This window comes from Diceros bicornis, chromosome 5, assembly GCF_020826845.1.
Source record: "Diceros bicornis minor isolate mBicDic1 chromosome 5, mDicBic1.mat.cur, whole genome shotgun sequence".
In the NCBI taxonomy this organism is placed as follows: Eukaryota; Metazoa; Chordata; class Mammalia; order Perissodactyla; family Rhinocerotidae; genus Diceros; species Diceros bicornis.
In genome coordinates this window covers 12,976,709-12,998,153 of record NC_080744.1, presented here as the reverse complement: position 1 = coordinate 12,998,153, position 21,445 = coordinate 12,976,709, and positions in this window count along the sequence as shown.

Below are 21,445 nucleotides of genomic sequence, written 5' to 3'. Positions count from 1 at the left end.
ACACACCTCCAGTTTAGAACCATAAGTTCTTGCCACTAAATATTCTTAAAATAGGTAAGATTTAGTAGAGATTTTGCAACTACTGGCATTAAAAAAAAAATAGATGACGCAGTTAACTGTCACCTGAGAGTCTTTTCTATCCTGTGGATCATAAAATGTTTTGAAAACCACTCAAATTTAACTTTTACTTTGCCTGGTGTCTAGCAAAGAATAGGAGCTTAAATGCTGATGCAATGCATTAGCTTTTTTGATAGCCGACAAGTGACCAAGCCATGATTCAATTCAGGCAGTCTGTTTCTGGAAACCACGCTTCCTAACCACACTTTTAGAATATTTTCTCACTTCCTCCCTCCTTAGGTTCTTCAGGTTCCGTGCTTAACAGTGTTGGGCCTAGAGGTCTGTGCAGTGGTGTGCTGGTCAGTGTTTAAAAACCGGCTCTCTGGGTGGGGTGGGGGAGAGGGTAGGCAGAGAGTTCTGTGTGTTCTGCTTTGGCAGCCCAGGTTCGGTTCCCAGGTGCGGACCACCACTCATGGCCATGCTGTGGTGGTGACCCACATGCAAAATAGAGGAAGACTGGTGACAGATGTTGGGTCAGGGCAAATCTTCTTCACCAAAAACAAAACAAAACTGGCTCTCTGTGGGAAACAAAGCCAAGTTTGGAGCAATTGCTGGTTTCTGTTGTGTAAATCCTCCACCACAGCAAATTTAAAGCTACCGACGTGATGTCACTCAAGATGGAGTTGGAAAGAGGTACATAGTAGCTCACCATTATATTAATATCAGTTATGGTATGGTATTTCCACCACATGCATACAGGAGACACAAATAATCTCAAGAACACAGATAATAGTAAAATGTAGTAATATAGTTACGAAGTAATGAATTTTAAATATTTATTACATTGTTTTAAAAATAATTTAATTGAAATTTTTTTTTTTTTTTGGTGAGGAAGATTGATATCTGTGCTAATATCTGTGCCAATCTTCCTCTATGATTTGTATATGGGACGCCACAGCATGGCTTGATGAATGGTGCACAGGTCCGAGCCTAGGATGCCGAAGCAGAGCACTAGAACTTAACCACTACGCCACCAGGCTGGCCCCCCTTAATTGCAAATTTATGTAGTAATTTGGTGTTAATAATGGCTGAGTTTCACAACTGGCTCACTAAATTCCTAAAAATTTAATAACTGACTCTCCCAAGCATACAGCACACAACTGGGTCTACCCCAAAGTGCCAATATGTGTCTTATTTGATCTTTCTTGCCTCTGTTTCCTCACCTGTAAAATGACACTAATAATAATACCCACTTCATAGCGGTTTGTGAGGATTAAATACATACAGGGCTGGGCCGGCCCCGTGGCTTAGCGGTTAAGCGTGTGCGCTCCACTGCTGGTGGCCCGGGTTTGGATCTCGGGTGCACACCGATGCACCACTTCTCTGGCCATGCTGAGGCCGAGTCCCATGTACAGCAACTAGAAGGATGTGCAGCTATGACATACAACTATCTACTGGGGCTTTGGGGGGAAAAAATAAATAAATAAAATCTTTTAAAAAATTAAAATAATAAATAAATACATACAGGGCTTAAAACTGTGCTTGGCATAAGGTAAGCACTGCATAAATGCTAACTATTATTGCTAGTATTCTTCTTCTTAATAAGCCAAAGGTACTGTTTTCAGAATTCAGAAGACTAAGGGCAGTTTGGCTGCCTGAAGACCCTTCAAACTCTATAATGATGGCCCAGACAGGACCAGCTTCAAAGGAAGAAGATACAAAAAGTGATTAACCTGGATATTACTTGATCATACCCAACACTTTCTGGACAGAATTACAGATTACAGAACGTGGCTTCTCAAGGCAGCTGGAGCACCATGAAATCTGAATAATTGAAACCAATGGAAATAAAATATGAACTCTATTATGCCAAAATATTTTTTAACAATAATAAACTTTTAAGTTAAAATAAAGTGATGGCTCAAAAACAAGTTGTCCTCCTTTGCTTTCCATTCCTCTATGCCAGCATCAGACAAGAGTCAGAAGTTGGGTATCTTCACCTGGCAATGAAGATGCTCTGAATTATTAGTCCACCCCATAACGCCTATGTGACCTCAAGCAAGTTACTTAACTGTCCTGCATTGGGGTTTCCACATCTGCAGAACAAGGATCATAATAGCCCCTCCTTCAGGGCAGTGTTGTGAGGATTAATAAGGTGTTATACACTTAGCACAATGCCTGGCACAGAAGACACACTCATAAATGTTAGTTATTATTATTATTATTATCAGTTGGGTGCCTTCTCATTGAGATAGTTACATGCAGCATTTGTTTTCGTTTTTTTTTTAAAGAGGGCGATAAATGACAGGTCAATGAGGCTGGAGTGGTGCCTGGTCAACAGAAAGAAGCGCCCTCTTTTTTTTTTTTTTGAGGAAGATCAGCTGAGAGCTAACATCTGTTGCCGATCTTCCTCTTTTTCTTTTTTATCCCCAAAGCCCCAGTACATAGTTGTATATCCTAGCTGTAGGTCCTTCTAGTTCTTCTACGTGGGACACCACCTCAGCAGGACTTGATAAGCGGTGAATAGGTGCACACCCAGGATCCAAAATGGCGAACCCCAGGCAGCCAAAGCAGAACGGCGAAATTAACCACTACGCCACCGGTCCACCGGTCGGGCCCCCTACATGCAGCATTTAAGCAATTGTTCTGATAACTGGTTCCGTGCATGCGAGGAGATGGGAGGGAGAGGACAACACTGTACTTCCTCCTCAGCAAAGTGGGGCTAATGCTATCTTTTCTTTCTCTCCCTCAATTCCAACATGCATCCACAAGTATTTTGAGACGCTCGGTAACAAGAAAATGTTACTGCTTTAGGGGACAGATGGTGGAGGAACTGATGTCTGACATCTTTCTTGACGTTGTTATGATGGAGAAATTGAGTGAGTGTTCTAAAGGCCGGGAGTTGGCATCCCTTGTCAACTGAATGACACTCCTCATCACCTCTCACCTGTCGGCATGAGACAGAAGAACTAGCAAGCCTCCAAGATCTGCTGACCAACTGCAGCAGGTCCAGTTTAGGAGAGATGCTTCTTGCAACAGCTCTGAATAAAGATCAGTGGAGAGAAAGCAGGAAAGTATAACTGACGTGTGAAAAATAACAGTTTGCTAAGAGCTAGAAACATTCTATCCAAAATGAATTTCCTATTGCAGCTTGGTCAGGGCATGTGGCCATTTCAGCTGGGGTAAAATAGGCCAGTGGTTTAGAGACAGAATTCTCCGGAACCCTAGGGTTACTCAGTTCTTCTACGGTTCCACAACCAGAGTCTATTGCTACCTTTTTTACACAACATGCAAGCGGTCCCTTTGAAAAAAGTTGGAAACCCACTAAACTAACAAAGAACAAAGCCGAACCTAAACAATCTTTTCCCTAAATGACCTAGATATTCTTGGGACCACCACTGACAGGTCTAAATTGCAGCCAAGATCAAACAAGATCTGACCTGGGCACTCCCTCCCTACGTTCCTCCCATTCATAAGGAGAACCTATGTGTTAGCGTGTCCTCCAGTCATCAAGGAGCTAGAATGCCAACCAAAATCCATTAAGGCCCATTTACCTTCTCTTTAATTAACACCCCTCAGGGAAGAAAAAATTTAAGGATAATAAAATTTCCTTGCCAAACAGGTGAATGATGGTTGAAATTAAAAATCTGTATCATGCATCTTTACTCACATCGATGATCCCAATTAATAGCCAAGTTAATTGACTTCATTTGTCATTCAACTTTACCCTTTTGGCCTTGAGTCTCAGTTCTGTCCTTGGGAGCCACGTGGAGTAGTTCATTTATTCATTCCTACAACAGAATTTTATTGACTGCTTTCTATGAGCAAGGCACTGGAGTTACTGAGTGAACAAGACAGGCGTGGTCCCTACATTCATGGAGCATCTACCAGGAAAGGACAGCTGAGCTCATAGGCTTACAGGCTGAGAAAACCTCGACTGTGCTACTTTGACAGAATAAGCTCAACATCTTTTCTATATGAAAGCCTTTCAAGTATTTGAGGGCAGCTGTGCTGGCCTTCCTGAGTCTTCTGGTCTATCAACAACCCTGGTTCCAGGAGCCATTGTTAGACTTGGTTTAGGGTCTTTCACCATTCTGGTGACGTCCCTTTGCACATGCATTCTTGTTGTCAACCTCCCTTTTAAATGCGTGGAGACCAGAACTGAGACATGTTCCGGCCCTAGTGGAGCAGAATAATCACCCTTATGCTGGATGCTCCACATCTTTAGCACAAGCTAAGAACAGTAACATTCTAGGCTCCTGTTGAGCTTGCAGTCAACTGGAGGCCTTGCATTTGCCTGTGCTGCCGTCCCTGACAGTCCCTTCATACATTCGTGCAATTATTTTTTATCTTAATGTAGAATTTTACACTTACCATATATTGATTAGGGTTAGTTATGGTCAACTATCCTGTCTATTTAAGCAATTTTTGCATACTGACGGTGTCCTCTTTCAAATTTCTTATCCTTTCTAAGTGTCATATTTCCTACAAACATGAGAGCACGCCAACAGGTTCTCATCAGCCTAAAGACCACCCTCTGGGACCCCCTTGCATTCTCACAGCATTCTGTGTCTGACTCCGTTACATTATCTCATTGTCTTACAACTATCATATTTTCACATGTCTCTTTCCTCACTCAACTGTGAGCTCCCTGAGGACAGCGGCTTATCTATCTGTATATCTCCAATACCGAGCCCAGCTCCTGACACATAGAACATGCTTAAAAGAAAAACTGTTTATTTTGAAGAATGAATGAGTGTATGAGCCATTCAATTAATTATATCACCCAGGCCACATTTCTCTGTCTTAGCCCCGAGGCTGCCATAAAGAACTTTGTCAAATGCCGTATTGAAATATCAATCTATAGCTGTACGGGCTCTGCTACCTTTCATTTTCCTTCCATTTTAGATAAAAGTCACGATTTCTCCATCCCTCAGATTCCCCATATGTAGACTGTCAAAGTTTATCAAGACTAATAAATAAAGTAATACGTGTAAAAGTGCTTTACAAAACTGCAAAACGTGCAATTGTAAGATGTAAGCATTCCCTCATTCTAGTAGCCTTATCAAAAAGGGAAATTATGTTTGTTGACCTTGCAAGAGCTTGTGGTTTGTGGCTTCCATTTAGGGGCAGGAAGCCAGGCCTCTGAAAAGGGTGGCAGGGACAGGTTCAAGGGGTGAAGCCTGGAGCCGAATCCACCACAACCCTCTGACGCCCTGTGGAGGAGACCTCTGAGGGAAAGCTGATGCCTCCCATCCAGGGCCTTCCCTCTTGGAGATTTTCCAAATTCCACGCTGAAGGGCCCAGAGAGGGTTTCAGGTTGGCTGGAGAATCCACTTGTTCTGTGGCCTTCCTCTCCTTAACTTCTAAAAGGGGTAATTGTATTTGAGGACACTTGAGGAGGGAAAAGAAAATTTGCGTTTGCCAGAAGGAAACAGCCAGCCCTTTAGAGAATCCCAAGCTGAGGGCGGTGTTTCATCAGCCAAATGGTCTATCTTGTCCATGAGGTCACATCTGTCTTCTTTGTCTTTGTACCCCTGGCACCTAGCACAGTGCCTGACATATGGCAGGTGCTCGATAAATGTGTTGAATATATAAATGTGCCATTCCAGACAAACGAGAACAAGTACCTGTGGCCCCTGGGCCAGAACTTTAAAAGGGCAGCAACGTCAAGAGGGCGGGATAATTACAGCTAGAAAATGACCCAGAGCAGTTCACCAGGGAAAACCTGGAGGGAGGATCCAGTGCCTGCATTCGCCATCCCTGGCTGATTTTCATAAGGTGGGCTTACAGTAGCTGTTTAGGTGTAAAGAGAAATTGCCTACTACTCTGCTATTGTTCCGCTCAGTGAACAGTGTGCACCAACCGAGAAGCCCACGTTTTCAAAAGGTGGCGAGGATAGAAGCAGGAGAAAGGAACTCAGGAACGGTTGCCCCTGAAAGCAGGGAGGGGTGTTGATCGACTGTAATTAACCCCAGAAGCTTAACTCTCAAAACTGTTCTTTCTTTCTGTATTTCTGAATGTTTTGTTCCTACCCTCTGACTTAATTTCTTTTTTAAAATGTTACTTTCAAAAAGTTCTAACGTCGTTGGCAGAAACCGAGAGGAAAAGCTTTCTCTGTGCAGAGAGCGGCCGTGCGCGTCCCCGTGGAGGGAGTGGAGGTGGCCGCAGACAGGCTGGCTCTGCTCAAGTCCAGTGAGCAGAGCTGGGTCCCTTCCAGACGGCTTGACTCCACTGCAACCTGCAGCCTGCCTTGGGGGGCCACGAGCACCCCTCACCTCGAGTCACCTCCTCCCACCTCTTGCTGGACTCTTGGGGACCTGGCTCTCGTGTACCTGATGAGTGTCCGAGATCCCTTGATAGCTGACACAAGGCCATCCGTCCCGGGGAGGCTGCAGCCTTCTACGCCCTCGCTAGGCGGGGACACAAGAGCCAGGGTGTGTGCGTGGGTGTGTGAGATCTTCCCGGGGAGCTGGGACCTTCCTTTCATCACTTGGGGAGGACAGCGACCATCGGCTTCGTAATTCTTACCACAGGCATTCCTGGAGGTGTTTCGGGGCGTTATTGGGGGAAACCGCGGGCCAGGGGGCACTCGCGCTCCCCTGAAGGAGCGGCGGCGCGGGCCACCTGGGGAGCCGCACTTCCTGCGAGGGTTCCTCTGGAGGTGGCGCCACAGCCCGTCGCGGCGGCGCCGCCGCTGCCCGCTTCCGCAGCGGCGCTCTGGCGGCGCAGACCCCAGGTGGAGCGAGCCGGTGGCCCCCGCCCGAGCCGCGCCCGGGACCCCACTGCGCGCTTCCCCAGCGCTCTGACTGTGGCGCATGGCGATCCCAGTGCCTGGCGCCGGCCTCCTGACCCCTCCCCACGGCTCTCGGGGCGCACAGAGGGCGCACCCGGGCCCGGGCACCTACGCGCCTCGACCTGGGCCCGCTCCCGCCGTGATGACCCAGGCGCCATTTGTGGCGCCATGGCTATCTTGGTGCCTCAACGTGAGCACCGGGGGCAGAACCTCGGTTGGTGACTGGTAGGAGATGAGGGATGAGCTGGAAGCCAGTTCCCCCACGACATCCCCTCTGCCTTAGGGGACGCCAAGCCAGCTCGTGGTGGCCACCAAACACTGTAAAAAGACTCTCAGGTCCGAGCTCTTTAGGGATTCGGAGCAGGCAGTCTGTAATTCCTATAAGGTCAGCGGCGTTTCCCCATTGCGGCGGCCTCAGAGGCCGGCGCCCCGGCGGCTGCGCTCGCAGAGCGGAGCAGAGTCGGGGCGCAGCCCAGGGCGCGTGTGGCAGCGCGCTCTCCCGGGCGGAGCTGCGGGGTCCTGCAGGGCCTCCTCAGATCCGGCTCAGGGCCTGAGTCCCGGATCTGGAGCTCTGGAGGCCTCGGCCCGCGGGAAGGGGACGCGCAGCGGACACCGTCGCATTGAGCTGGGGGTCCCGCACGGCTGAGGGTGCAGGACGCCGAGCCTGGGAAGGAGCGGATTCAGCGCGCTGGGGAGAATTTCCGGAGATCCGGGAGAGGGCGATATTCACCAATCCCTTCCCCCAGAACAAACGTGCAAATTGGAGACGGTTAGAGGTGGGGGATCTGCACATGTCGGGACGAAAATGTCAGGAGCGGAGGGCCTTCCCACCGGCGGCCTGCGCCACTCCGGGACAGGCTCTTGAACTCAGGTCCGGGGGTGAGACAAGTGCGCGCGGCCAATTTTCCAGGTTTCATTTTGTCTCTCCTTCTCCTCCCGCCACTCTGACGGCACCCCTGCCGCTCTCCCCCTCCCTCCCCCCGTCATAATGCTCGTCTGAAGCAGAGTAGCTGTCTGAAGGGCGCATACAGAGGAGGCTTCGTTTTTCGTAACAGCACTGTTCATCCAAATCTCAGGACATTATTCTCAGCTTCATTTCCACATAAAATTTGACAGCAGACGAGGGAGCCCTGTTGTACGCGGACTTGAACCTGAACCTGAGAGCTGACGCTGTGAATTAGACGCTTGGAGCTCTTGCTTCAGCCCTGGGGAGCGTTTCTGGAAATGTGTTTGGGGGCAATCCTCCTTCCCTCCTTTGGAACAATTCAGGATAGGACGCAATGCGAGGTTTCCTAAATCGTTAAGGTCCTTTGGTCGGCTGGAGGAGTCTTAAATAGTTGTTTTGTCTTTGAGACCATTATCCATCCCTAGGCGCCTAATTATTTAATGGCCGCCCTCTGGGGTATACAGATACACGTAGCCTAGCATTCAAACACGAGTTTCTGGAGTAATCTTATTGTCAGGCACCACTCCCACCCGAGACTGTCATTTATTTTTCTGAGTCCATTTAAAATCTAATTTTGGAAGTCTTATTACATATTCGTGGAAATTTAGTCGTATACACTATTTAATCATGAATAAATAATGTCCATGTAGTCCCTGAACTGCCAACCTGATGAAGGAGAACAGACTTGAGGACTTTTCCACCTTCAATAAAAAAGAGGACTTTATGACAGGGGTGAAAAGGAGCTGGTGAGTTAAGCCAATGGGGCAGCAGGCCTTTACTACGTGCAAAAGCATTCAGACACATGGCGACCCTTTCACAATAAAACTTTATTGATGATCATTTGAAAGTTATGGCAACTCCAAGGTTATAAAACTTGTCATAAAATACCAAGCAGTCATTAGTTTACCTGACCTCATTTCAATATAAATTTCCACAAAACATTTTATTTTGTTCCTTCCTGTGAGTTGGGAAAAGAAGTTGAGGAGGTTAGACACAGTGGCCATTATTGAGGACTCAAGATCTGCAATTTGACACTTTGACCTTCATCCCTGCAAATAAAGCAGTGAAATTCACGTTCTGTTCTTTTCTGTAAATATTATCGTGGGAAAGATAATAATAATAAAAGCAATGGTTTTGGTCCAACCGGCCATATTTAGCACACATTCTGGGTTAAAATTTGGAAGGAGAGTTGTTCCTCTTTGGAAGATCTTGTGAGTTACCTTTACCAGTTGTTGGAGAGTATTTGCTCCCTAAGCTATGCATAAGAAGTCTAAGAAGCAAACAGCCACACGTATTTGGCATGTGACCTGAGGAGTGAATTGTTTAAAATATTCAGTTGGTATTTAGAGCTATTGAGAGGTCAGATGAACAATGGATCCCCTCCGCCCCCAACCGTGAGTTTAAAGGAATGCAGCAGTCCTAATCAAGATCAGCAGTTAGAATAGCACTGCAGAAAAGACCCCAAACTGGTATGTCAAAAAGGCTCCAGGAGATAACTAGCCTGAGCTCCATTGACATCCTCATTGTTGCTCATACAACTGTATGTATGGACTTACACCACTACTCAGAGAAAGAACCAGCCACAAAACACTGATAATTCTGAGTAGCTTCTCGGTGTCTCAAATTCCACTTTAGATCGACTGAAGCCCATGTTCCCCTAATGCTGTACAACTAAGGCCAATCTACCTGCTTTTAGGGCAAAGGGTTTTGTGAGCAAGTACAGATGGCAAAGTTTGACCTTGTGTTAGCTGCATGCTAATTTCTCCCAAACATGTAAAGGTCTGGATATACTTTTCATGGATTGTTTAAAATATAAGCTTCAAGATAGATGCAGGCATATATGCATTTATGGTGGTTTAGGAATATAATATGAAGAATGCTAACTGCTTTATGACCTCACTGGAACTCATCTTAGTAATGTTATGCTTAGTTTCCTGGTGTGCCTTAAAATATTTCAGGGATTTCATGGAATTTTAACTAGAAAAGAACATTTTAAAAATCAAAATCTTATGTAAAACGCTGCTTTCTTCTAGGGACTGTGTAGCTGTGTGTGTGTGTGTGTGTGTGTGTGTGTGTCTGAGAGAGAGAAAGGGGTAGAGATGGGACTACAGGAAGAGAGAAGTATGGATACAGAACTAATTAAAGGGCAAACTTTCCTGGTGTCCGTGGTATACCCTAGTCAGTGGGTACAAGTTGCAGTAATTTGAGTTACCATTTCATACTCCCAGGTTTGAGGGCAGAGTGAGGCCATGCATCAAAAGGAAGATTCTGTGTTTCCCCAATTTAGCACTGATTTTCAGGAAGGAGAGGGGGAAAAGGCCTTGTGGACCTACGAAGCAGCCCACATCATTATTGTGCAGTATCCTTATTGCACTTAGGAAGCAAAGAAGGAATCTAAATTCAACCCTTTGAGCTTAGAACGTTTCTGGAAAGCTCACACAGTTATAAGACATAACTTATACAGAGAGAAGTAGGCAAATTGTTCCTATAGTTGAGTTCATTAAATTTATTTATTGAGACATACACACATACACAAATATATTGGCAGTATGTGTTGTAGCAACAACAACAGCAGTGAATTTAATTTAAAATGTTTGTATCCCTCTGCTATTATTTTTTTTTTTCTGGTGAGGAAGATTAGCCCTGAGCTAACATCTGTTGCCAAACCTCCTCTTTTTGCTGAGAAAGATCGGCCCTGGGCTAACATCCGTGCCCATCTTCCTCTGCTTTATATGTGGGACACCTGCCACAGCATGGCTTGATAAGCGATGCATAGGTCCGTGCCTGGGATCCAAACCTACGGACCCCATGCCGCCCGGCCACCGAAGCTGAGCTCGAGAACTTAAGCCCTACGCCCCTGGGCTGGGCTGGCCCCTGTATCCCTCTGCTATTAATCTCTTCATTTATTTTGCTTTTCCTAGATGCCTTAAGGGGGTGATATAAAAGAGAAAAGTATCTTTATTTTAATCAGCGACAAAAATATTTCACTTTTCTTCCATCTTCCTTCTCAAAATAACTATTCTTCACCCCGAAAAAACAGGTCATTTAACCTCTCTGTACCGATGTTCACTATCTTCACATTCACGTGAGTGATCTCCATCTGGCTCTATTTCAGCATATTTACCAGGAAGGCTTGGTTACCAAAGCAGCAGCCATTAGGACTCACCTGTCCGAGTTCTCCCTGATACCATATTCTCGGAAAGACATGGAAATTAGCTAAGTGGATTTAAAAAATAGTTTTCATGTCAAAAAAAATTGTAAGAGGACAGCACATCATGCACACACTTCTTATATTCTCTGTTTGGAGATGTGCAGGTCATCGGAAAATGTTCCCAAGACACTACCTACGCGCTCCTTCAAATTTCACCCACGCTTGCTTTCCTGGCTCATCTGGTTCATTAAGGCTTAGCTACATGATTCGAGTATGTCCTGGTGGGAGGGGGCTTACAAATATATTTGTCTGAAGATTTTTTGGACAGCTGGGAGATAGAGCTGTGAAATCCCAAATTACGCCTTGAGTTCTGTGCGGATGACAAGTGCAGACTGCATAGCTTTGCCCTCATCATTTCTATTGACACAAGAAACTTTCCCTTATGAGGGAAAAAATGCAGCTTTTATGTAGCATCATCCAAGTGTATGTTATTCATTCCTTCCATATAATTTAATATATATTTTGCCCCAAGGGTATATTTTCCCCAATGAGACTAATTTGCTCTAATAGGAATAATAATGCCTCCATGGCACCTAATAACTTTATCCCAAAAAGCTCTCATGTGACTTAGCAGTTCCATGATGAGACACACAGATGATGTGTATGTGTAGCCAGAAGCTGTGGTTCATCTTACACACAACTCTACAATGTTAACCCTCTAGTTTCTGTTTGCCTTTTTTTTTCCTGTCCCCTTTGACACTTGGAGCCATTGAGAAATAGGAAATCTTAAGGTGATTTTGTTTCACAGCTAAAATATAGATAAGTCTGATTCCCAAGGAAAACTCATGCACACTTTTTGTCTACCCTTCCATTGAAAGAGAACAATTTGGAAGAGACTCTGGAAGTCATAATTCAGACGTAACTTAGCAATGTCTGAAGTTCCAGCACAGATCTTAAATAACAGGTCTTTCTACTGTATATTCTCCTCTTGGGAAAACTATGGATGGATACATGCATTTAGTTCTAAAATAAAAATTGAGGAAATGATAAGGAAAATACGCCTACTCACATCAATTATCGTTTGAGGAGTTCATTTTATGTCAGAGTTGAAGAAATGTACAGAGATAGTTTTGAATGATGATGATCCAGTTTTCTCTGGATTTAGCATCTGGAAGATCTGGGAGGTATGTAAACATTTACAGTGTGTCTCTATGTTGTTTTGAGCTGGCTTCTTTTTTTTTTTTTTTTACCTCCAAGTGAATCTGCTTTCTTTAATCTCTAAAACTATTTACCGATACAGGCACTGCAGTACTTTTCACCTAGCAAATAACCACTGAAATCTACTGGCATGAAACATTCAAACTGCAAATGGAAAATCTGCCCAGTGAAGTGGCGCTACTCACCAGCAGCAGCGCCTGGTGGCTGGAATAGCCTTGCTGGAGAGGCTTGTAAATGTAACTTGTATTATACAGCCTGGGCATCGAGGGTGATTTAACCCAACTAAAATAATTTTAACTTTTCTATTTCCTGACTTTCAGGGTTTTAAATTTTTAGCCTTAAACTGGCATTATTGAAAATTTTTTACTTTGAGTAATGGGATCATTATTTCTCCCCCCTCTGCAAGGGGTGTCTCCAAGAACAGACCCATGCAGCTAGGCAGAATGCAATCCCAAAGGGAATTGTATAGGAATCACTCAGGCAATAAAATCTGCTAAGGGAATTTGTGTTGTCAGCTTGCCAGAACATCAGATTCACACCTCTGGTCCTGCCTGAAGGTGCTGGGGGCTTTTTAAAGGTCCCCTGTGGCCGTGAGCTTGGCTTTCTATCCTTCTAAGAAGTGGCTCACTGGTCAGCCACAGTCATAGGCTGGCATCTTAATCCTCCCAGAAAGGGAACCTGCCTTGTTCTCCCATTGCCCTATCTACCCTGGGAGTCTGACAAGAATGGCAGCTGCACTGTGCTAGCTTCCACTTCATATGTAAGACCCTGGCCCAGCATTTCTGGTGCTAATCTCTGGTTGTTGCAATCCTCTCTCCCTCCTGTAGCCATTAAACTTGCAGGCTGGATTTGACGCAGCAACAGAAACAAAATCGTAATGCCTTCATATGTAAGAACTGAAATAACACAGAACTGTAGGAATTGGGATAAAATTCCCAAATGGTTGGTATTGGCTGAAAACCCTTCTTTATTTTCCTAAATTCTCCCCTCAAGAAATTTCTTTCTCTTTTGTTTCCACTATGCCCATCCTGACTAATTATGATGATTTTTGTTAAATGCTCTACCAAAAAAGTGATTTTTTATTAAATGCACTAAGTAGATCTACATAATTAAGATATGCACGTAAACATCTTTGTACGCATTTTTAAATGTGTGAGTAGCTTTTAGATGTGCAAATTGCTTTACAGTACAAACCTTTTAAAAATTATTTTCTCATATCTGCACAAAGGACATATATGTACTCCACAAAACCAATAACACTTACTTGGATTTTCCTGAAAAAAAAATGTGGACTAATTAATATTAATATTAAAATACTTCATTTGACTGAAAAAGAAAGTGAATCATATAAAGGCAGTAATATTTATTTCCCTCTCTCTCTCCTTGGAAGAAAAACAATTTGAAATTCGTTTACTCTGCAAGGATGTACCTTGTTTTATCTCTCTTGGCTTAGGCAAGAGAATCTTTTGAGAGGTTATGTTTATTCCTTTTTTATCTTTCTCTTTCTTAGCTTCTACGTACCCACTGAAAACCACATTGTTGGGTTCCTCGGCAATTTTCCCAGAACTATCCTCCAGTCGTGTCCGCACGATGGTTATGTTCTGTGTTCCCACTGGCTCGGACACCCAGCTTGTCTCAATGCTACTGTCCCCGCGGAGGAGGTGGGAGGTCAGCTCTTTCGCTGGTCGCAGTGGGGGTAGAGTTTTTAGACTGACAGGACGCTGTGTTGGCAGAGGGAGGAGGAGAGAGTGCGCGTGGGACGCTGCAAGTGGGCCTCTTAGGGCCCACAGCCTGCGAGCAGAGGGGCCTACCCCAGCCTATCCAGTCCCGGGAGGGCCGAGCCTAGAAGACTCGAGGCAGGACCCCCGCGCCGGGCGCTGCGTATTGCTGGAATCGCGGACACTTGCTGCAAGAATACAGTCAAGCTCCTCCTGGCCTGCTGAGCTCTGGTGACCCCAGCCAAAGCGCGGGCGGCCGGCTCCTGGTGTGGATCGCAGTTTCTGTGCGAAACCTGAAAACATTAGCTTGCGATTTCCCAGTCCAGGTCCTCGGTCCCGACTGGGAGGCGCCCCCCACCCATCCCCGCTCAAGGGACAACGACGGAGCGAATTCCGCGCGGGCCACAGCTAAAGAGCATTTTCCCAAGCCAGTAGCAGTGACCTCTGCTTCCAACTTCGCGGCTTTCTTTTCTCCTGGCTAACACCTCTCCCAGGATACGCTGAAATCCCTTTATCATTATAGATTTTTCAGTGAAATGATTTATTTCTCTGCTGTATCCAGGATAACGAAAAGATCGAGCCGAACTCTAAGATGCACCCCAGAGCAAGGAAAACGTAACTCCTGTAGCGGGGACTCTGGGGTGGGAGCACGGCTAGCTACCACGTGTACTTCGGAGCAACTCGGGCCCTGCTAGCTGTGTTAATTACGGGTTCTAATTTTATTGCATCTCGGCTCCTCCTGGTATGTCCCCACTATAGTGGTCTTAAAAAGAAACACCCACAGGCACACACCAGAATGAATTCCCAGGAAAGACAAAGGTGGATTTCTCTGCCTGTTGGTTGATACGCTGAGAGCGCACGGGGAGCCAGATGGGCATGTCCCGGCAGTCGGGAACAAATCTCAGCGAAGAGCAGATCATTCCCGATTCTTCCCGGTTCTCGCTGTGCCCGTGTCCCTGCCGTTCGGCCGCGGCGCTCCTTGGGGACATTGCAGATCTCCACAGTCGCTGCGGCCCGCGCCTCCATGCCCTGGGGTAGGCTGGCCAGGGGACAGTGCCCGCAGCCGGAACCTGATCTGAGTCTCCCGCCCTCGCCGGGTCAGTCCCGACCACCTCGTCGGTCGAGGAGTCTGAGCGTAGTGAGGATGCGTAGGGCGCAGGCCCTCTTTGCCCCAGGCTCCCCTGCCTCTTAGGCGGGTTTCTCTCCTCTAAGTGGTGGAGGTGGGAAAGGGAGTGTCCACTTGCCGTGCGGACACCTGCTGTAAGGGGGTTTCTCTTGGGGCTTTAGCGTGAGCTGTTCCTGAAAAATAGAGAAATGGGGCAAGCCATGACGCTGGGGGCATAGTGGGGTTCACACCTCCGTCCACCTAATTAACCGTGTGATCTCATTTAATCTGTCTTCTGTGCTCTTCTTTATTCTGTGTCTGTTTTAACTGTAGTGAAGCGGGAAAGATAATAATACCTCCTTTGTAAAGTTATTGTGAGCGTCCCCAGCAAATGGTAGGATGAGCACTCCCGGCGCAGAGCCTCTTGGCAGTTTCCGGCTCTCCCGCCCCAGCGCAGGGAGAGCTCACAGCCAGTGGCCGCAAGTAGCCCCTAGGGACCGCGAGAGGATCCAGCCAGGCATCCCGTGGAAGACGGGCTTTCAGTGAATGATGAAAAGACTGATGCTCGGGTTTGCCTTGGAACATGGTGGAGAAAGGTACGAGGATTTGGAGCCCAGCGCAGAGTTAAGGGTGGGGGAGGAATTGGAAGCGGAAACTAAAAATTTCGGGCCATCGAAGTTCTGTGGATTTTCAAAGGCCTTTCCCAGCTTTCGCAAAAATTTCTGTGGGAGCGCGATCAACTCTGGCCTGTAGGTGGCGCCACGACGAGGTGACTCGGCCGGGAGAGAGTGATCCAGGGACCCGAAGACCGCGGGAAACTTTCCGTGACTCGGACCCTTTGACTCTGCGCTCCCAGGCCCCGCTTCATGCTTTCGGAGGGACAGCGAGGACAGTGAAGCACGAGTCTCCGCTCTCGGGGCCAGCGCGGGGCTGGTTGGGGTGGAATTAGTCGCGAGACGGCGGCAGGTTGGAAGTCCCGCGCCTCGCCCGCGCCGCGCCGCCACTCTGTCCCCGGCCCGCGTGCGAGGACTCGCGGGCGGCGCAGGACCCGGGGGTCCGCGGGGGTCCGCGCCACCCGCAGTCCGAGGGAACCGCGAAGTGAGCGAGCCTGGGTTCTCTGCATCTCTGAAAGTGGGAGGAACGCCGCGCTTAGCACCGAGACTCCGGCCCGCAGGTTGATTCCGGCTCCTCGAAGCCTGCAGGCAAACCACCCTCGCCATGAAGCTGCATTCAACACAACCCACCACGGCGGGGGCCCCAAAGGCTTTGCGTTTGCACGAGAGCCGAGCCGAAACCAAGGCCTAGAGGCGCAGCCTGGTTCTCCTTCATCTTTTCCAGACAACCTTTAGGCCAATAGGGTCATCGCAAGGAGGTAGCCCCACGGCCCTCGCACGGACACTGAGGGAAGCCCGGTCTTCAAGAACCCGAAACCCTGCCTCGCCCACGCGCAGTTAGTTGCAACCCTTTTCAGCCGCCAGAGCTCAAGGCTGTAGAGTGACCGCGGACGGTGTCCTCTGGTCACAGAACCGGTGGCTTCTACAGATGCTTCGACTCAGGCAGGGCGAAGTCCACCCTCCCTCTGGCTGGAGGCTCAGCCCGGCCTCCCCGCAGGGATCTTCCCGGCCCCTGCCCCCAGCCGGATCCCATCCTCGATAGCACTTGCCGTCCCGAAGCCGCGAGTGTTGCCCCTTGCACAAAAATGTGTGCTCTTTCATTTGCGGATTTAATAAACAAATGTAACCATATCGCATGGGGCTCCGCGCTGTCCTTCTGAAAACAATTCTGCTGTTGAAAACTGAAAAATGGGTGTAATTTGCGTTCAGAAAGTGATGTTAGGGTCACGGCAATTTCCCGGGCCGTTATTTATTTTTGTTTTAAACTCTTCAGGGAAGATTTGCTTATGTACTCGGAAAGCTTCCAATGCGAGGGTACCAGCAATCCCGCTCGCCTTCGTCGCGGGGGGAGGGGGTGGAGAACAATTACTGAGTGACGCTAATACGGGGAAACTGAAAAGAAATGCCGATTGTTTTTATTGTAACAGAAGGAGTGAGCAAACAGAAAAACCAACCCCGGGTGATCGGAAACAGGCAGGCGGAGAATTAAAAGCGGGTTTCAAGCAGCAACAGGCCCCTCCCTTGCCCTCGGAAGGAGAAAGCCGGCGAGGCGCGCTCGCGGTCCCGAACCGAGCTCACAGTCGGCAGCGGGGTTTCTGCGCTCCGGCCTGACCCGCCGGCTGCTGGCCTCTGGGGAAAGAGTCTTGAGGCGTGAGTGTCGTCGGCAGGAAGGTGGGGACGCCTTGGCGACTCTCGGAGAAGTTTCCGGTCTTTTCTTGGGGGCCCCTGCGGTCTCTCCGTGGGCTGGTTGGTTCAGCCGCGTCCGCATCCCGGCGACGTCCAGGCCGGAAGGTCAGTGTGTGGCCACCCCCGCTCCGCCTGCTGGGGCTGAGGGCCCCGGCGGGGGCCGTCTCTCCCTCATCCCAGGGCTCTTTCCTCCGGCCGCCGCCCCCGCCCCCGCCCGTGGCTCCACGCGCAGGTCGGGCCAGCTGGCTGCTCAGGGTGGACCCTCCCTGGCCTTGGGCGAGGGGTGCGCTGCCGGCTGCCACGTGCGGCCGCGGTCGCCGCGAGGTCGAGTGGGCGGAGGAGCGGCCGCTGACCCCGCGAGGTCAGCGGGCCGATCGGGATTGACACCCGCCGCCCGGGCATTGGAGCGCAGTTTGGCGAGGACTGGAGAAATCCGTGCGCCGTGCGCGATCCTTCACTTACCCTGGAAGAGGCGCTCCCGGGGGGAACCGGATCCGAGACCTTGCTTCTACTGCCTTCCCCCTCGGACGGCTGGAAGAAGTCACTGTGCTCTGAAAACCAGTCCCGGAGCTCAGACTCTGGCTGCTCGCGATCCCCGGAACTCCCCGGGCAGGGCGAGAGGCGGGGACCGCAGCCTGGGCCTCGCCCGGGGTCCCGTGTTCCCGGCAGGGGGGCACGTTGGAGGAATCTGCTACTTAATAGTCTCCTCTGCCGACTCTGCTCTTCATAAACGCAACTGGGAAGAGCAGGACCCTCTCCGTGCATCCACACGCCCCCCTCGCTGTACCCCATTCGCAGTCCTCGCTGACCTGCAGGTCCCGGGAAGCAGGCGCCGGGCGGAGCAGCCCGAGGCGTCGGTCGGGGCTGGAGAGCGAGGGGAGGGCTCCCCGCATCCTGCACAGCCTGTAGCGCCCATGTCCGACCTTGGCAACCCCCGGGGCGCCGTCTGCCAGGCCGCGCGAGGGCGGCCTCGGAAGGAGCTGGATTTCTGTTCTTTCTCGGCTTCTCTCCTCAGGCCCGGCTAGTGCCTGGAGGGGGGCGCCACAGGTGACTGCCTGCGGCCCTGGGACCGCTGACAGATTTATGGAGACTTTACAGCATCTGGCCTGGGCCCGCAGGGGCAGGGAAGGAGTCCAGGCAAAGATGCGCGCTGCGGGCTACAGCTTCCCCAGCCGCGTGCCCGGCCTTGCCGCCTCTGGAGCCCGGGCCCTGGCTCCCCTCCGGCCAGTGTGCAGGTTGGCCCCGCTAGTGCGGAGCGTACGGATTCTCTACCCCCTGTAGCCCCCTCCTTCACACCCTCCCGCCCGGCCGGCTTCCAGTCTCCCACTGAGTAAATATTTACCCAGAGAACGGGTCGCCCCTCGGAGGAGGCCTCGACAGCGTCCTGGGAAGGGCTTTTGGCTTCTCCCCGGCTTGTGTCAGCTGCAGGCCTTACCGGTTGTGTTTTGGTTTGGGTCTTAAATTCCTTTTAGTCGAAATTCTTCCCATCTCTGTGTGATCTCCCGGGTCCAGAGCGGGCAGTAACCAGTGGGGGCGCTGACCCCAGCTGACCCTTACTCTTTCTTTAAGTCCTGCATCCTTATGCCCTCCGTTGAGGCTTACTGGCCCTTAGTGTTTCTCTCTCTCTCTCCATCTCTTTCTCCCTCTCTCTTTCCCTCCTTCAGACCATTTGTCTCTCCCTCGGGCTTATCCGGTCGCCGGCTCCCTAGCCACAGCTAGGTCCCCTGGAGGGTTCAGCATCACCTCTTCCTCTAGGATCCCGCGCCTCTGTCTGTCCCCTGAAGCTTCTACTCCTCTTGCCCCCGGATCCCCGGCCTCAGCTTGCTGCGGATACTTAATGTCGCCAAACATCCAAGATTCTTCGTGCTCTCTTGGGAATGCGCTGTGCCGAGAGCGCCGAGCACCCTCACCTGCCTGCGTGATGAGGGCCTACAGCGCTCGGAGGGGCGCGGAGGCCGGGATCCACCGCAGCTAAGACCACGCACGGCCACGGCCAAGTCCAGCAGGTGGAAATGGAGAAATAGCAGCGGACCTGCTCGAGAGGGTGGGAGATGCGAGGCAGCTGAAGGAGTTGGGGGCGAAGGAGAGGGAGTTGTGTGTTAGGTCCTAAACAATACGAGTCTCTGGACCACTCGGGCTGGTGCTGTAGAAGCCTAAAGCTCGCACAGAGCACAGGCTCACACGATGGCACTGGGTCTTGCCAGCCCGAAGGCGGAACAGGCTTTTACGGACATCGCAGCCCTGAAGAGTCCACTGGGCGAAGTGCTCACTGGGCGCGCAGGAGCTGAGCAGAGAGTCAGCGCAGAGGTAGCTACTCGCTGTGTCTGTTGGGGGAACGGGCGGGGGGCTTCTTGATCGAGATGCTCAGCAAGTTCATTCCTAAGCATAAGCCTAAGGCAGAGTCATAATCTCCCCTCAGACACGGCAGTCTCAACTAATTTGCACCCCAGCCCCAAGAAGGACCCGCTGCTTTTAAAATCTTGGATTCCCAAAGGACCTCCGCGTTGTAAAGCACCAGGTGGTGCCACGCAACAGGTATTGGGGGTCAGACCAGGGTGAACTCGCTATCAAGTCAAACTTTGAGAATTTAAACAATTGAAACAACGACCAAAAAAGGCAGACAAGTTCAACTATGTCTAGTTGTGGGATTTTTCACAAGAACCCAACTGTAAAGAATTAGGGGAGTTTGAAATGATGTTTCATTTATCTTTCAAATCCTTCCTACCTGTAAATGTGAGCTTAAGAGTGCGCCCCCACACCATAGAAGCAAAAGGATCTGGACGTTACTGTTCCTTTCAAAAAGCACAGCTGAGCATGAGTTTTTCCTGGGTTCTTGTCACTTACTGGCCGGGGATCTGGGCCCAGTCATCTTCCCTGTGTGTAGACCAGAACCACACACATCCCTCGGGATTGTAGGAGGATCGGCGCGAATCCTGTGTACACAGAAGGAGCGTTGTGACTGTCAAGTATCAGTATCAGTATCCTTGATCCGAAGCAGAACAAACTCCCAAGTTTATTTAAAATGTTCCCCATCTTGTTTTTAATTTTGATTAACATTCTCCATAATCCATAATCAGAATGTGAGTAACTTTGGCCACCAAAAAGAGACTTAGAGCGAACGAAAGTGAAAATTCAGAAGTAGACCACGCAAGGACTCTGATAGCTAAACGGAAGACGCGGGAATTACATACACGTGCAGGCTCGGGGTTCACCTTCTTGAGACCAAGTCTCTTTCATTTTTAAACAAAACCCCTTTGCAGCGGTTCAGGGGTGGGGGGAAATGACAAACGTCGGCACGCAGGACCAGCGGACCGGCACGGTGGCTGAGCGCAACGGCGCGCGGGCCTCCGCGAAGAGGGCCCCACGCGAAGGCAATCGGTCGACCATGGCCGTGCCCTCGCTTTGGCCGCGTGTGGTTACACTGTCTGCACGCGGCGCGGCCAGTGCCTCGAGCCTGCGTGGCTGAGGTTTGGCTCCGCGCTCTTAGATGAACCCATTAGAGATTGCTATGGGGAGCTAGTCGCGGGGGCGGGAGAGGGGTCTCCACCTGGCGGTAACAGTGGCCTCCATCTCTGGCTGGGTCTCCTCAAAACTTCCTCGTCCCCTCGACGGGCCTACCTTCTCACATCTGCTCTCTCGCCACCTGGCTAGGCTGGAGTGAGGTAGGATCCCCCGGAGGCCTGCAGGACAAGCTATTCTAAGAACCCCCCTTCCGATGACGGTGGCTCCCACCACCCACCGAGTTTTGACTTCAATTCTGAGATGTCCGTCTTTCCCCCCAAATCAGTCTCCTCAGCCCCTCCCCTCTTCGAGTCTCTAGTACGCGGACCAAACGCTTTCATTTGCTTATTCAGCATTTCCATCAGCCCGATTTTGCTATCTGTTTGCGCTGCCCCTGGGAAGGTGTCAAACACCCATTTTCATTGTATTTAGTCACCCAGGTGCAGAGCAGGCTTGAACGAGACAGCGGAAGGACTTTCCGGACCGCGCTGTCGCTCACTGGCCCGCACCAATCACCACGCTGCTTGCCCTCGGACCCTCCTCTTTGGGGGCGTGACCCTAATGAGTGATAGACGGAGCCGCCCGGCCCCGCTCAGCCCAGCCCACGCTGCTGCTTAGATTGAAATGCAGAACTCAAGCTTCTTTCATCAGGG